A 15,804-nucleotide genomic window follows, 5' to 3' on the forward strand; every position below is an offset into this window, starting at 1 on the left:
TTCTATACCTACAATCTGCTTGTTGGTGCAACAAACATTTCTAACTGTTATTATCTAATGAACTTTTGACATTATTTTCGTAATTTCATATACAAAAAGTATTAACACTCATTAATTACAGTTAATTACAAAATATCGGAATAAATTTTTTAATTTTATAAGAAATAAGTTAGAAAAAATAGTATGTTCTTATAAAGACAACTGAATTATTAAATAAGGAAAAAACTGTTTGCTTCCAGCGGTTTTGTGGGAAATGTAATAATGAATTTTTAACAAATTTATTTTAACATTTTTGTCTTCATTGTATAATAAGATTAATGTTAGAGAGTACTTATACATACATTTTCATATACAGCGTGTCTTCTATATTTACATGCGAAAAAATTCAAGAGGTAATTCCTGAGGTATTTTTATGAAGATAAGTTTCTATACGCATTTGTAGATAAATGCTTCTCATCAAGTGGGCTATCTTGAATACGATATTTTTGAGTTTTAAATATAAATCAAAAGCATATATTGTAGGGGTTAAGAGAAAAAATAACCCCATTGTTTATGTTATTTTGTTTTTCCATCTAGATTTTAGAATATGGTATGTGAAGAATAGAAGATTTTTTAAGTAAAATAGATACCATTGGTTCATAACGATAGGGCTAATCTTTTTGGAGAAAATTGGAAATTTCTACATTGACGCATTTGTAGGCCTAGGTGAAGTTACTGAGAATTTTTCAAAAACTTAATAAGCACAATGTGGTAGATCTCGTCAAAATTTGAGATCTTTGAATATTCCAGAAAAATTTCAAAACTGATTCAGCGTCAAAAGTTTATGCTGTATACCAATTTTAGAATTCCGGTATGAACGGTTTCGAAGATATTGAAGAAAAATCGTGTTCAGGGTGACCAGTTTAAATGGGTGTAGCTTCAATAGGAAGCATTTTTCGACAAATGTTTATAGGAATTTATCTTCATAAAAAATACCTCCTGAATCATGGGCGCAGCACTCTAATTTATGAGAGGGTGCTCTCGAATCTCACGTGAGAGATTTTGGTTTATCTACAGATTAGCTACATTGGCAGATATGCGCCGGAGGAGGTAATATGAATATCGATATTACAACGGAGTTCAGACCAGTATCAAAAAAATCTCAACCTCTAGCTGATTACATTTACTAATTACAGTTCTTTAGTTTCATCCGGTTTTACTGGTCAACAAGCATGGAAGTTTAGTATCTTCAAGAGATATTTAAAGATACTTTGAAAGATATAGTTTTACTTTCTGAAAACTCAAGTTTTCAAATTATTCGTTCAGTATGCCCCACATGGTGGTTATACAGAATGGGACCTTTGAGTCAATTTCAAGTTGTCATTGATAGCAAATCCCAAACAGTTACAAAAAAATGGTTGTTTTTTCTCATTTACTGCATAGTAACTTGTTCAGATGGGTTAAGAGGGTTTTGATAAATTTGGGTTTTTGATGGGTGAAGGTGTCCACCATGATTTAGGCCACTGTGAAACTACCTCTCGTTGCGCCCATATCAGGAATCACCCTAATAAAAAGTTTTTATCATTTTTTAAAGAGTGCGTGTTTTGTAACGGTTAAATGGTAAAACTTTTTTTAATTAGATTGGACGAGAAACTTTTTGAAATATATTTTCAAATATTAGATGTAATAGTTTCGTATATTAGTCATTATAATGTATCCATATGACTCTTGACATGTCATTAAAAAAAAATGACAAGGAAGAACATGTCGGTGGCCGTATAGGAAGGTAAGTATAATAGCACGATGGGACGTGGCGTTTTCGAATGAGAGATGGCCCATAGTAGAACGTGCACCGTAGTTGCTGAAGGTAAATAAACAAAAGTCCATTAGTTTTCTAGTTTACACGTGTTTTAACGAGATGACGACCACACGCATATCAAGTTGAAAATAAAAAGAATCTAGATCATTTCACCACTAAAAGGTGTTAGTAACATTTGGACATATGTTGCATTAAAACATGTAAAATGTTCAATTATTCCGATATATAATTTACTAACCGAGAGTCAAACAAATGTTAAAGAATAAAAGAGGAAGGGTAGAATTGCATATATAGGGTGTTCCTCTAAAAACGTTGACGCGAATTTAAAAATTTCATCAATTAAAATATGAGTTACACTTTTATGTAGTGTTTTTCTAGCGTATCCAATCTTACACAAAGTTTTAATGGTATCTATTAAGTTCAGTTCAGCAACAAATAATTCTTCTATATGCTTTCTTATTTATCTTTGTCACTCGTTTTAATTGGAAAAAAGACACTGATGACAAAATAGTTTGCTTAGCGTGAAAGATTACAGCCAAAATAGGGTAGTAAATAATTTTATTGATGTAAAATCAAGATCAATCATTTTATATCAAAATATTTACAACCCCATTTTGTTTCTGATCTTTTACACATTGTAATAATAGAAAGAAATGGAATCCGTTTCTTTAGCCTTGGGTTCATCTAATAAGTGAAGTTTTTCGAATCGTTTTCTATGAATTTTAGATTATATGCATTTATCGGCACACCATAATATCTTGTAGTTTTCAGTTTTACACCTGGAGTATATCAATTCGGTATTGTTTTGGGGACTGTTTTGTCGTAATTCATAAAATTTTGAAGTTCCTTGCTGGGTACGATAAGTGGTGATTTGGCAGGTGCTGATATCAATTTGGAATATCAAAATTCCGTGGATCATGGCACTGAACCCGGAAAACTTTAGATTATCCATTTTCAAGGAGTTTAGAATTTTTTGGGCTCTCTCTCTCTAAAAAATTTGACACGAATTTAAAAATTTCATCAATTAAAATATGAGTTACACTTTTTATATACTTTATGTACTGTTTTTCTAGTGTATCCAATCTTACACAAAGTTTTAATGGTATCTATTAAGTTTGCCGAACTTGAACTACCACTCTAGGAAAAAGAGCTCCTGAAGATGTCAGCCACGTGTGTAATTATAAAGAAACGTTGAGAATAAAAAGTTGTGAGCAGCCCTTCAGATCCGACGACATAGTTGACCTAAATAACGCCGCTAGTATTCCAAAATTGCCATTTATAATATTGCCCAAAGTCTTAAAAAATTCAATTAACACTGGCGCAAACTATTCTATAATTAACCCCGAAATTGCATTTTGTTTTCTTGACGAGTACATTTTTGAACAACCTTTTACAGTTTCTAGGAGCGATAAATATAATCTTTATTACCCATATTACTAGAAGGTGTAAATATATGCAACCTCATTCAACTTAGATTTATGAAGTGGCTTGGAAAATTCGAGGCATTTATAGGAACCAACGATTTAAAACAATTAGGAGCAAATATTAACTACCAAAATAGTACAATAACTTTAAACAATTTGGATATACCATTTTATTTGTGTGATAATCCATGATTTTTCCAACCAATCGAGGTCTAGTCAGAAAATAGTAAAATGCATTTACCAGTCGATATTAACCATAGACAGGTATTTTTAGAAGTCCCAGAATTAAATATTCCTTCCGTTCTTGAAGAAGTGCAAAACGGATTTGCTATCATTCCAAGCACATTCGAAGAATCGTTTATATTTGAACACCCTGTAGAAGCTACCCTTATGGATGAACTGGAAGAACTTGATTGCACTTTCGAGAAATATATTAATATCGAAGATGTTTTAAGAATGGATCATTCAAACATAGAAGAAAAGTCTAAATTATTGGAATTGACAAATAAGTATGCGGAAATATTTCATAAAAATGAAGATAAATTAACATTTATTAATCTAGTTAAACATAACATTAGAACAAAGGACGAAGAACCTGTTCATGTTCGGCCTTATCGTCATCCCCAGCATTTGAAGAAGTAAGTACAAGAACAAATTCAAAAGCTCTTAAGGGATGGAATCACAAGACTGCCTATTAGCCCTTAGAGCTCCCTTGTTTGGATTATTCCAAAAAAAGATGGAAGCAAGTGGAGAAAAGAAATATCGACTTGATATTGCCTATCGACGTCTCAATGAAGAAACTGGGGAAGATAAATATCCCATGCCGAAAATTGAGGAAATTCTCGACAATTTAGGAAAGTGTATTTATTTTTCGACGTTGGACCTTGCCGAAGGTTTTCACCAAATTGAAGTGGCTAAGGACTCCATCGAAAAGACAGCATTCACAGTGGACAATGGACACTATGAATATGTACGAATGCCTTTTGGATTAAAAAATGTCCCTGCAACTTTTGAAAGAGTTATGGAAAATGTGCTTCGACAATATTTAAATACAAAAGTGTAATTTAAAAATTCAGCTAGATAAATGTGAATTCCTTCGCAAAGAAGTAACATTTTTAGGCCATCTAGTTCCAAAACTGACAACAATATCAACAACGGTGGCGAAAGCTTGAATTAATTTGTCGACAAGTTGTGAACAGAACGTGGTATAATGGGAGGATGTTAAAAATACCGTAGATAAAAAAGGAGCAAGATTATTCCCAGGGTTGTATACAAAAGAGAAAACTTTTTGAAGATTTCGGAATTATTTATTAACACATTAAGAATTTATTGAACTTTATTTTGTTTGAATGATTTTTTTATATGCTCGTGGTTTGAATAATAAGAAAAAAAATTCTCGTCAGTAAGTATATCTGTATATCGATTGATAAGAATCTTATTCACAAGTATAGAAATGTTACATTATTGTAGATGACAATAGCCCACAGGTGTAACTTTTCCTAATGATACTTTCGAACAAAGGTTTTAATTTTAATCATTTATGAATGACATATAAGGATATAATACTCCAGCGTATTTGTTCTTGCACATGTATATCTGGATTATTACAAAATGAAACACTTATGGAGTAGGTCTAGTAAAAAGTCGACCAAAAAGAAATTAAATGAAAAATTAAAGCGTAATTGGTTTATTGAATTTTTGATTTTGTTTTTGTCTATCACTAACATCCACGGTCTAAAATATCTAAACGGCGGAAACCATCCATTGGAAGTGTTTTTTTGGATTATGGTGTTTGTTCTTGCTTCGTATGGTTCTACCCTTATAACCAATGTAACTCTACAAAGATACGTTAAAAATCCTACAGTTATTTCTATGGAACGGGATAGTTTGTTTTGGAACACCACTTTTCCTGGTAATATATTTATTTCTACTAAATTTTGATGTTGTTGTTTGGGTCAAATTGGGAAGGCGAAGTGGCAATGTTTTACGTACTGGACATAGGAGAGTTATTTTTCGACATATCCTGTACGTTTTATTGGTAAATAACACTGCATTTGAGGGGCGGGCCTTTGTTATAGATGTACAAAATGTTTTTTTAAAAGTATTTAAATACAAAATGTAAATACTTTTTTGATTTGTTATTTCAAATGTAAAATACAAATTAGATTTNTTAAATGTTAATTGTAAAACACATATTTTCAAAATACTTTCTTCAATTAAATATTTTTTTGTAGTACCTATTTAATTTTCTACATTTACTTAAGTATAAAATATTTTTTAAGAAAATCTTGCAGGCATTTGCTCATTTTTTAAGTATTGGAGTTTTTCAAGATTAATAGTAGTGTTTGCGCTATATCACCAGCTGCGAAGATGAAGTATGAACCATATTTTTCTGTTTGAAGTGATTCAGGTATAGTTTTTCTATCTTTATGTTATAGTTTCTTCAATTCAGCAACAAATAATTCTTCTATATGCTTCCTTATTTGTCTTTGTCACTCGTTTTAATTAGAAAAAAGACACTGATGACAAAATAGTTTGCTTAGCGTGAAAGATCAGAGCCAAAATAGGGTTGCAGATAATTTTATTGATGTAAAATCAATATCAATCATTTTATATCAAAATGTTTATAACCCCATTTTGTTTCTGATCTTTTACACATTGTAATAAGAGAAAGAAATGGAATCCATAGTTTCTTTAGCTTTGGATTCATCTAATAAGTGAAGTTTTTCGAATTGTTTTCCATGAATTTTGGATTATATGCATTTATTGGCACACCATAATATCTTGTAGTTTTCAGTTTTACACAGCTGGCGTATATCGATTTGATATTGTTTTGGGGACTGTTTTGTCGTAATACATAGAATTTCGTAGTTCCTTCCTGATTTGGCGGGTGCTGATATCAAATTGGAACTTCAAAACTTCATTGAACCCGGAAAACAATATCAATCCAATATTTTAGATTATCCATTTCCGAGGAGTTTAGAATTTTTTGGGCTCTCTTCAGTTAAATAATTAGAAGGCATTTATGAAATGACTTTTTGTCCCTTTTTTAAACTTCTAATACCTTCAATGGTCAATGTGAGCAACTTTAATTCATCATTTTGTAAAGGCAAAAATGTATTTTGCATTTTACAAATTGAAAATACATTTGGAAAAGTATTTTAAATTAAATAAAAAATGTATTTAAATGCAAGATAAAAATACGTATCTTTTACTTTGTATTTACATTTTAAATGCAACTATTTCAAATAAATCACATCTCTGGCCTTTGTATACTATATACAGTGTAAAGAAAACATAGTTATTCTTGAGCTTTTTCGCGTTTATTAAGGCGCCTTCTTCTTAATAATGTTTCGTCGACTTGTATGAGTTTTCTTTTTAGGATAAAGTCGTATATGTAGAAAATTTCTAAACTTTTTATTGTCTTTGCTTTTTAGCCGGTACTATATGCCCAGCATATCAAATAAGTCCAGAGAAATTCCACCAATTCGTTCTAAAACACCAAATACAAAACGCAACCGCTTTACGAAATTTTGTGCTTTCTTTAGCTGGAACAACTTACAATACCTTTAACAAAGTTTTACCATCATATGGTTTAATACCTAGTGAAAAATACATGGAAATCCTAATCGAATTGATGTTTGATTTTGAATTAGTTGCCTCCAAGTCGGGCTCGTCAACGCAAGAATTTAAGCTACAGCGGACTGTAACAGAAGTCGGAATTTGTTACACTTTTAATTCTCAGATAGCTGTTTATAATTCACCATGGTGAGGAGGTCTATACATCTATATTGTTAAAAGAGATGTTAAATCGGTTTGGGAAGCCTCAAAAAGGTGGAAATGGTCTAGTTGTACTTCCTGATAGGAATCTATGCTATAATCTAGATTTCTAGATGAGTATTGATGCAGAAGATATTACCCCTCCATTTTGAATAAACGTAGAAATTAAAAAAAAAAATACAACGTGTAATTATACAACACGCTACTGAAGTGAAATTTCTTCAAACACACAAACATAGGATAGGGGTTAAGGAATTGGTTTAATGGTATTATTTGTACACTATGTTTCGCACGGGTGCAATGCTGATAGTAAATATACTATAGAATGTCTTTATATACAACAATCACAGCTTTTTTGTCATTAGACAATACAAACCGGCCGGTACCGCCGCAACCGCTATGTCCCTGCAGTTTAAGTCTGTAATATCTTCGAAAATATTCATTTGAATTACATGCTGTAAAGGACCATATTGATCTATAATAAATGCACAATGTATTTAAAAGTACTTAATTGGATAAGGATTAATGCTGTATTGCTTAAAATAGCTTCGTAAATAAGCCATTATTTCTCGTAAAAAGTAGAGGATAAAAAATGGTTATTGTGGGTTATCCCTAAGAGATAGACATACCATCGCGGACTTTTCTGTAGACCTTTTTAAGGTGCACAATACTGTAGTATATTATTTTGATCTATCTCGTATAGTTTAGCCAGCGTTTGCAATGTAAGTGCAAAAAATGCGTTTATTTACGACATCACATTACAAACCTCTAAAATTATCAGTGCTTCTCTACTATATTATGCGTATATTAAACATATAAACCTTCCTCTTGAATTACTCTATCTATTAAAAAAAACGCATTAAAATCCGTTGCGTAGTTTTAAAGATCTAAGCATACATAGGGACAGACCGCGGGGGAAATGCGTTGCATGATTTCGTTACATAGCAACTCGCATGAAACGAACTTACCCTACCGTGCGTAAAGAAGTTTCACTTCAAAAAAAGTACCCAATAACGATTTTGTTTAAGGTTCACGGTGATATTTTTAAGTAACTTCTAAAACTAGGAACATAAAACCAAAAGGAAGTGCTATGGCACACTATAAAATAAAAATTTTCAGTGATTATCGGATTTAATTGAATGACCACTTTGAAAAAATATATACAATGTTTGTCTGCGTGTTGGCTAACAACGTGCCAAGTTTTGTATGCCAAAAAAATAAATAAAACTAATTGTAGCTAGATGTTCTCATTTTTGATTTGATAAAAAATTTGTATTATGCTGGTGAATCGTTTGATTGTGGATCTGTCTTTTTGTCCATGATGCACCTTTTTGTAGCTTCCTCTTTCGATAGTACTAATGCAATTATCGTTTGTTATTTTCGTACTTGCTAGGTACTGGAATAGTGGAATGCGGAAAATTTTGAACAAAACCGACATATTCTACGTACACCCGTTGGATGGAGACACCTTTGTAAATATTGTTAATATGACGTCGCCGTTTGACGTAAGAAAATAACATTTAGTTAATTGCCGAAAAGCGTTTTTTGGAAAATTGTATGAAAAATGAACAAAACAGTAACTTAATTTACGCTTTTTGTGCGAATTATTTTTTGACGTGACAACGTCTTATAATTCGATGGAGCCGGCTGCACGCAGGAAAAAACATGACTCATGCGGCGTTACCTCGCTCTGAGGCGTTCCATTTAAGGCTTGAAGTGCAAGCGAGAGCGCGGAACGAGCGACAAAGAGGCACAATCGGCCTCCGCGTTCGGCAGCGTTCGACATCTGTCCCTCTCCTACTTGAGTGAGCAATGCGTCCGCGTGGACAGCTGCTATACAATAATACATTTCCATTTACCTCCTTCTCTATATCCATATCTGGCTGGTGGGAATGAAACACCCAAAAGTTTTTTTTAGTATCCATACAAAATATCTATCAAACAAATAAAATTAAAATTTTCTTTTGAAAAATGAAACCATCCATCAGTATTTTCTTATGACGTTGTCACGTTCAACTATCGTCAGTAAACCGACTTTACAGACAACCGATATTTTTAATGAAATATATTAAATCTTGATTGAAATATACTTAAGATTCAGTTTTCTCATGTCAAAAAATCCGTCAATACATATCTTCTAAGTGATCAATGACAAAAAGGGAAAAAAGGTCTTTATTTATGTAAAAACTATTGCTAACGTTTCGCCTTAAATTGTCGGGCTTTTTCATGGTTAGCTTTTAAGAGTTAACACAATTTTTGTTTAAATACTACCCTTACCAACAACGTACCAAATCAATATTAAGTCCTGTTTAAAAGGTCGTTTAAACAACCACTCAAAGAAATTTGAATTTTTGGTTTTTTTTAACGAAAAAATTGAGTTGAAACCGTTGAAATGAATATAAAATGTTCATAAACACTAAAAGTTTGCAAGGTGACAAAATCTTGTTAATAAGTTATCGTTAATTAAAATCTAATATACCAACAAGCGACAGAAAATGTAACAGTTCTGCTATACTCATATATTCTTGTTTACCAGAAAAAGTAAACGCAAGGACTATGTCCAAATAACAAATAATTTAGTATAGTAATCAATAAATAATACAAATTAGGACAAACGACCTATCCCAAGACATTCTTAATTACCAATTTTCATTAGGTAGGGTTTTTGTGATAAGTATTGATTTTTATTTCTTCTCTGGTAGAATAACTTAGCGTCATTATCCTAAAAAATGTGCCGAATCCGTCGGGTATCGGATCCAAATCTTATACCCGATTTATCTCTAAAAATTACTCAAAATTTTTTTATTCCTTTAAAATAAAAATGAACAACAGTAATATTGCATTGCAATGTACTAAACACATAATAGCATATATGGCTATGATCAATACTTGTAGCTAATATTTTCTATTTTCTGACTTCAGTTCTACATCCACGGTCCATACGAAACAGTAGACGTGGCAAGCAAGAGGATTTCCGAAAAAAGCGGCCGGTTTCTTCAAGTTTATTTAAGTGGATTAACAATTTTTAGTAGCGATGACGTGAAGTATCTAACTCCAGAACAGAGAAAATGCAGGTTTTATGACGAAAGCAATTTAGTTCATTTTCCCGTCTACTCCCATGTTCAGTGCCGTATGGAATGCCGAATTGCTCTCGCAAAACGCTTGTGTGGTTGTATTCCGCATTTCTATCGGAAAATTGGTAGATATAATAACTTAAGCATTTAATTTTAAACTACGAGGGTGAATCAAAAATTTCTTAGAAGGGCATATTTAATAAAATGTTTTTGGGGATAGTTCAATAATCGTTTTAAAGCAAAGTAGTAGCCGATTTTAGGTATCTAGGAAGTCAGATAAGTCAGGACGGAAGGGGTAGTAGGGATGTAAAGCAGACGATAGCGCATGGTCGTGTCGCCTTTAATAAAAAGAAGTCACTTCTATGCTCGCGAACGGTTAATTTAGAAAATCGAAAAAGGTTATTAAAGGTGTATGTTTGGAGCACGGCGTTGTACGGGTGCGAAACATAGACAGTGGGAGCGGCGGAAAAGAAAAGGTTAGAAGCGTTCGAAATGTGGTGTTATAGGCGGGATAACGTGGTTAGAGAAGGTTATAAATGAAGAGGTATTAAAAAGAATAGGAGAACAGAGGACTCTATGGAAGTCAATAAGAAATAGGCGAGATAGGTTGATAGGACACCTTCTCAGGCATGAAGGTCTAGTCAGAGACATATTAGAGGCAGAAACAGGAGTTAGGAGGGGATAGAGTAGACCTAGATTAGATTACTGTTCGCAAATAGTTAAGGATGTGGGCTGTTCTAGTTTTAGGGAAATGCGAAGTTTAGCTCAGTATAGGAAAGAGTGGAGGTACGTGTCCAACCAGTCTTAGGACTGATGACCTTATGATAATGATGAGGTGTATGTTTAGAGCACGGCGCTCTACTGGTGTGAAACATGGACGGGTTTGAAGAGTTCGAAATATGTTGTTACAGGCGAATGATGAGGATACCGTGGAAAGAGAAGGTTAGAAATGACGAGGTACTAGAAAGAATAGGAGAACAGAGGAAATCAATAAGAAATAGGCGAGATAGGTTAGTAGGACACCTTCTCAGGCATGAAGGTCTAGTCAGGGACATATTAGAGGCAGAAACAGGAGGAGTAGAGGTAGACCTAGATTAGATTTCTGTTCAAGGATATGTTTTATTCTAGTTTTAGAGAAATGCGAAAATTAGCTCAGGATAGGAAGGAGTGGAGGTGCGTGTCCAACCAGTCTTAGGACCGACTGAGTTTCTCAAAAGTGAATTACTTAAGTGGGGTGATATAGTAGATATCAATGTCAGAAAATAATTCCCAGGGAGGGAATTTTTTTGGACATTCAGAAAACATTAGGGGATGATGCTATACCTTATTCTACGGTTGCGTACTTGGTGGCTAAATTTAAAAGAGGTAGATTAAGCCGTAAAGATGATCTTCGTTATGGGCGCCCTTCAACTACTGTTACGGAAGAAAATATCAAAAAGATTCAGAATGTCAAAAGGCCAGACGATTACTGGACCCCATTACGCAAATTTAAGTCCGAAAGTACGTAAAGCAATTGAAGAAAAACGTCGTGGAAAACTATAGCTAGGCTTGTTGTTTATTCACAACAACGTTCCTGATCATCGATCGGAAGTTGCGCTCAACGCAATCCGTTGTGCTGACTTCAATCTCCTACATCACCCACCTTATTCTCCGACCTTAGCCCCTAGTGATTTGCACTTATTCCCAAAATTAAGAGATCATATTCGTGGAACTAAATTTCACGAAGACGATGCGGTTATATTACGTAAAAAAATAAAACGTTTTTGTTTTATTTTTTGCATATTTTTATATTGATTCTTAGAACTCTTTGATTCAACCTCGTAAAAAGTTAAAAACATCTAATTTTCTACCCTTCACGTTATCCCATCGATCAAAATGAGGAACTGAGATAAATCAAGTTCTCTCAAAACGGCAGTTTTTGTGTGCTAATTTGGGATATTGCTCCCTATTTTTCAAGTCAATACGGTTCTAGCAGAAAATTAGAACAACATATTTCATACCATACCTATCGCACATTTTATTCATTCCATTTTAACACTTGACTTAGGTAATCCATATCTGTTGTAGATTCCGATAGAATTTGTGACGTTCGAGGATTACATTGCTTAGCAAACCACTCAGGTATTTTTAATTTAATTTCTTTCTTTTGTTCAATTTTCATTTGTAAGTATTGTTAGTTACAATTAAAACTAACATGCACAATAGTTTAATTTTGCTTTGTAGAGAGATTGATTGCACTGAAGAAAGAATGCTTTTGCTTATCTAATTGCGAAGAAGTCCATTATGTCATCGAAGAAACAGCTAGTGTTGATTGGTTTCTTGGGACGAATGTCCAGTGGGGCTTCAAGGAGTATCCGGCCATGCGTTTGAGGAGGGATGTCATCTTTGGATTTACGGATCTTTTAGGTAAAAAGAAAAAAAAGTATTTCATCAACTGTTGAGTCGGACAAGAATGTTTAAAAAAAATCTTTTGAGTATTTCATTTTCACTAGCTGTTAATACTGGTGGATGGGCAGTTCCTAGTACCTATACTGTAATGCAAAGCCGAAGGGTAAGGCGGAAGATATTCTTCAGCCTCTTCTAGAAAAATTGGTCTTGATTGGGGAAAGACAGAAGAACGAGATAGACAAAATAAAGATGAAAGAGAAGTGAAAGGTTATTTATCTGTTGAACAATCACTGCTCCAAGCATTTGCCTAAATGACAATCCAAGGAGACTATAGAAAAACTTGGAGCAGGGCAAGCGGACCCTGAATCGAACTGGTGCGGTATTCTCCCAAACGCTAAGGTATGATTTCGATCTCGATCTCTAGACCAGGAGTTGACAATTTTTGAGACAGAGTCTTTTCTATGTCCACGGTATTTTCATCACCGAGCGGCATGACATAGAGGCTTAGCATTCGGGAGGACAACGGTTCGATTCCAGGTCTGTCTCCCTTGATCCAAGCTTTTCTGTGGTTTCCTTGGATTACTTGCTAGAAAATGCTGAGACAGTAATATTCCACAGATAATCTTTCATTCTCTTGTGTCTTCATTTCGTCCGTCTCATCTTTCTCACCCGAACCACCACCCACCCATTCCTACGATTCCTGAAAGCAGGCTGAAGAGGGCCTTCCGCCCTAACTTCCGGCGTAGCCCGGAGGGACTGCCCGCCTACCAGCATTACTGACTGGTGGGAAGAAACACCCAAAAGTTTAAAGTTTTAAGGTATTTTCATCTTCTTCTTACTACACCAGCTTTAACCATTAATAGTGCCCGCATGTGGTACTTTGCGGTAGAGCCACACTGGAGAGGCTGTGAGTCAGAATTTGGTGACAACTGCTTTAAACTAAGTACGCCACTAATTATGTTTTACTCAAAAACGTTTTTGAATACCTACTTCAGTAGCTGCTACTGACAGATAACATTCTGGTATAAATAGGAAAACTGTTCTTAAACGTTATATTATGTTGTATAACTTAATTCTACTAATATAATCACTTTAGAAATCAACAAATTATTCTTCCATTTCTTGAGTAAAGTTTGCATGAACTTAACAGTAAATTTTTAACGACGTTTTTATCAAGGAAGATTCAGAATAGATTTTAATATTAATAATAAACTGACTGTCAATGGTAGTGTTGTGAGACATGGTAAATTGTATAAAAATAGCAGAGTTACTATGTTCATCAATTTTATCTAAGACTAGACCTCATATAAATTTGTTGTATTACTTATTCTGTATTTTTTGTTACAGAATATATTGGTATAATAACTGGTCTCTTCTACGGATGTAGTGTTTTGAGTTTCATAGAACTACTATATTTCTTCACTCTTCGTCTATTTTGGTATAGGTACAATATGGCTTAAGAAGAAATAATTTGTTTTGTACACATTTTAGGTGATTTTAATAAAATAAACTAACAGTATTAACGATTACTTTTTAGAGAAAATATTTATTATCACCTATTGTCATTCTTCTTTTGTATTTTTCGACCAGTTCTAGTTGTCGATTTTTTTTTGTTGAGTTCCAATTCAATAGATTTACTAGTAACTGATCACTCCATCTTACCATGTTAGATCAGACATGGATTAGGTTACATTAGTTTCTTTTTCAATATTTGATTGCATGCGATCAAAGCTTTAAAAGAACATTTTGGTTATGGGCCACATACGCGTTCCTAAGTCAGCTTTCCACAGAAGAAACATTGAAGAACTGTGTTGCTGTTATTTGTTCCCGAAAAATGTTTCACTAAGGTCCCAGAAGTGTCTATGTTTCGGTAACAGAAGTCGACAGTTTCTATTTGTCACCAGTTTCCATTGTGAGCGTAAATCTCAAAAGAAACGGGCAACATAGAGAAACAAATTTGTGTTGCTACCATGGTAGAAACACATGCTGCATCTTGCTAGATAGGAATCGCCTGTTGGAAGAAATCGTGGTGTGTGTATGATTCTGCCTTTCTTTTTAATTGTTGGAGCAACTTGTCTTAATATCTACTTATTCTACATCGATGATGGAAATTCTTCAAAACACATGGACACTACCACTAACTACTCCTTCCATTTGAAGACAGAAACAGGAGTTAAGACGAGTAGAGGTAGACCTAGATTGGAGTAATGTAGGATGTTCTAGTTTTAGGGAAATGCAAAGATTAGATCAGGATACGAAGGAGTGGAGATGCGTGTCCAACCAGTCTTAGGACTGACGACCTTATGATGATAATGAGTGGAAATAAGAAGTTTACGTATGTTCCTCAAAAGTTTCTACTCATTGTAGCAAAGAAAAAATACTGGGCAAAAGTTCATCAATATTTCTCCGTTGGAAACCTAGCATTTTATTGGAAGATTATTGATTCACTCAATATTAGATGAAGCAGATGTCTTTTAAAATTAAATTATGTACTATGAAAATTTTACACAGCGTGTCACGAAGCTAAAAAGTATATCTGTTAACTATGTTTATAAGAATAGGGTTTTCATGATAAAATTATGATACCTACAATCTCTACTTTGGAGAGAGATTTTAAGGCATTATACACTTTCTAACTTAAGAAATGAGAAAATGAATTGAAATATGAATAACAAAAAAAATCGTGTAACTTCTGTTTTTTCTATATAATTGTAAGCAGGTATTAGATGGTAGTAAAAGATATTTAGTCGTAATTGTTCAATTACAGTGTAAACTCTATATAACGACACTTAAGGGACTGAACATTTTTCGGCGTTATAAAGAGTGGTCGTTAAATGGAAAGAAATAAAAGATATCATTTTACTATTCTATAATAATATGCATTTACCAATATAGTACCCATTTTGCACACGAACATTATTATTCATATATTGCGTATAGCCTGTTATCTTCGTCTGATGTTTTTTGCTGCTCCAATATTTTAATTGTATTTTGTTACGTATCTTACTCATACTGCTGGATCAATTTGATTATATAAAAAGTATTTTTTTAATAGTTTCGCTGCATCAAGTGCTTGTTTGATGCTTGGTGGAGGGACAGGATCGTCTTCTTCAATAACGTACACAGCTGCAGTTCTTATCTATTTCGGCAACTTAGAAAGTACTGCTCAATGATTTGTAATGCCGCATTGTTGTCGTTAAATAGAGTGAGCGTGACGCTATATAGACTGTAATATTATATAGAAAACAAAGTAAACCAACCAAAGTCAAGCAATTTCGACGTTTTAAGGAATTTGCCGTTAAATCGAGTGACGTTATAAAGAGTTTACACCTGTATGTTC

The 15,804-nt window shown here is 33.5% G+C and overlaps 1 protein-coding gene across 1 annotated transcript in view; it reads right to left on the bottom strand.

Annotated features, from left to right (window-relative positions):
* Window positions 1-15,804, bottom strand: part of LOC108744951 (alpha-aminoadipic semialdehyde synthase, mitochondrial) — a 96,614-nt gene that overhangs the window by 6,276 nt on the left and 74,534 nt on the right. The window lies entirely within an intron of this gene.

This window comes from Agrilus planipennis, unplaced genomic scaffold, assembly GCF_000699045.2.
Source record: "Agrilus planipennis isolate EAB-ADULT unplaced genomic scaffold, Apla_2.0 scaffold42, whole genome shotgun sequence".
Taxonomy (NCBI): Eukaryota; Metazoa; Arthropoda; class Insecta; order Coleoptera; family Buprestidae; genus Agrilus; species Agrilus planipennis.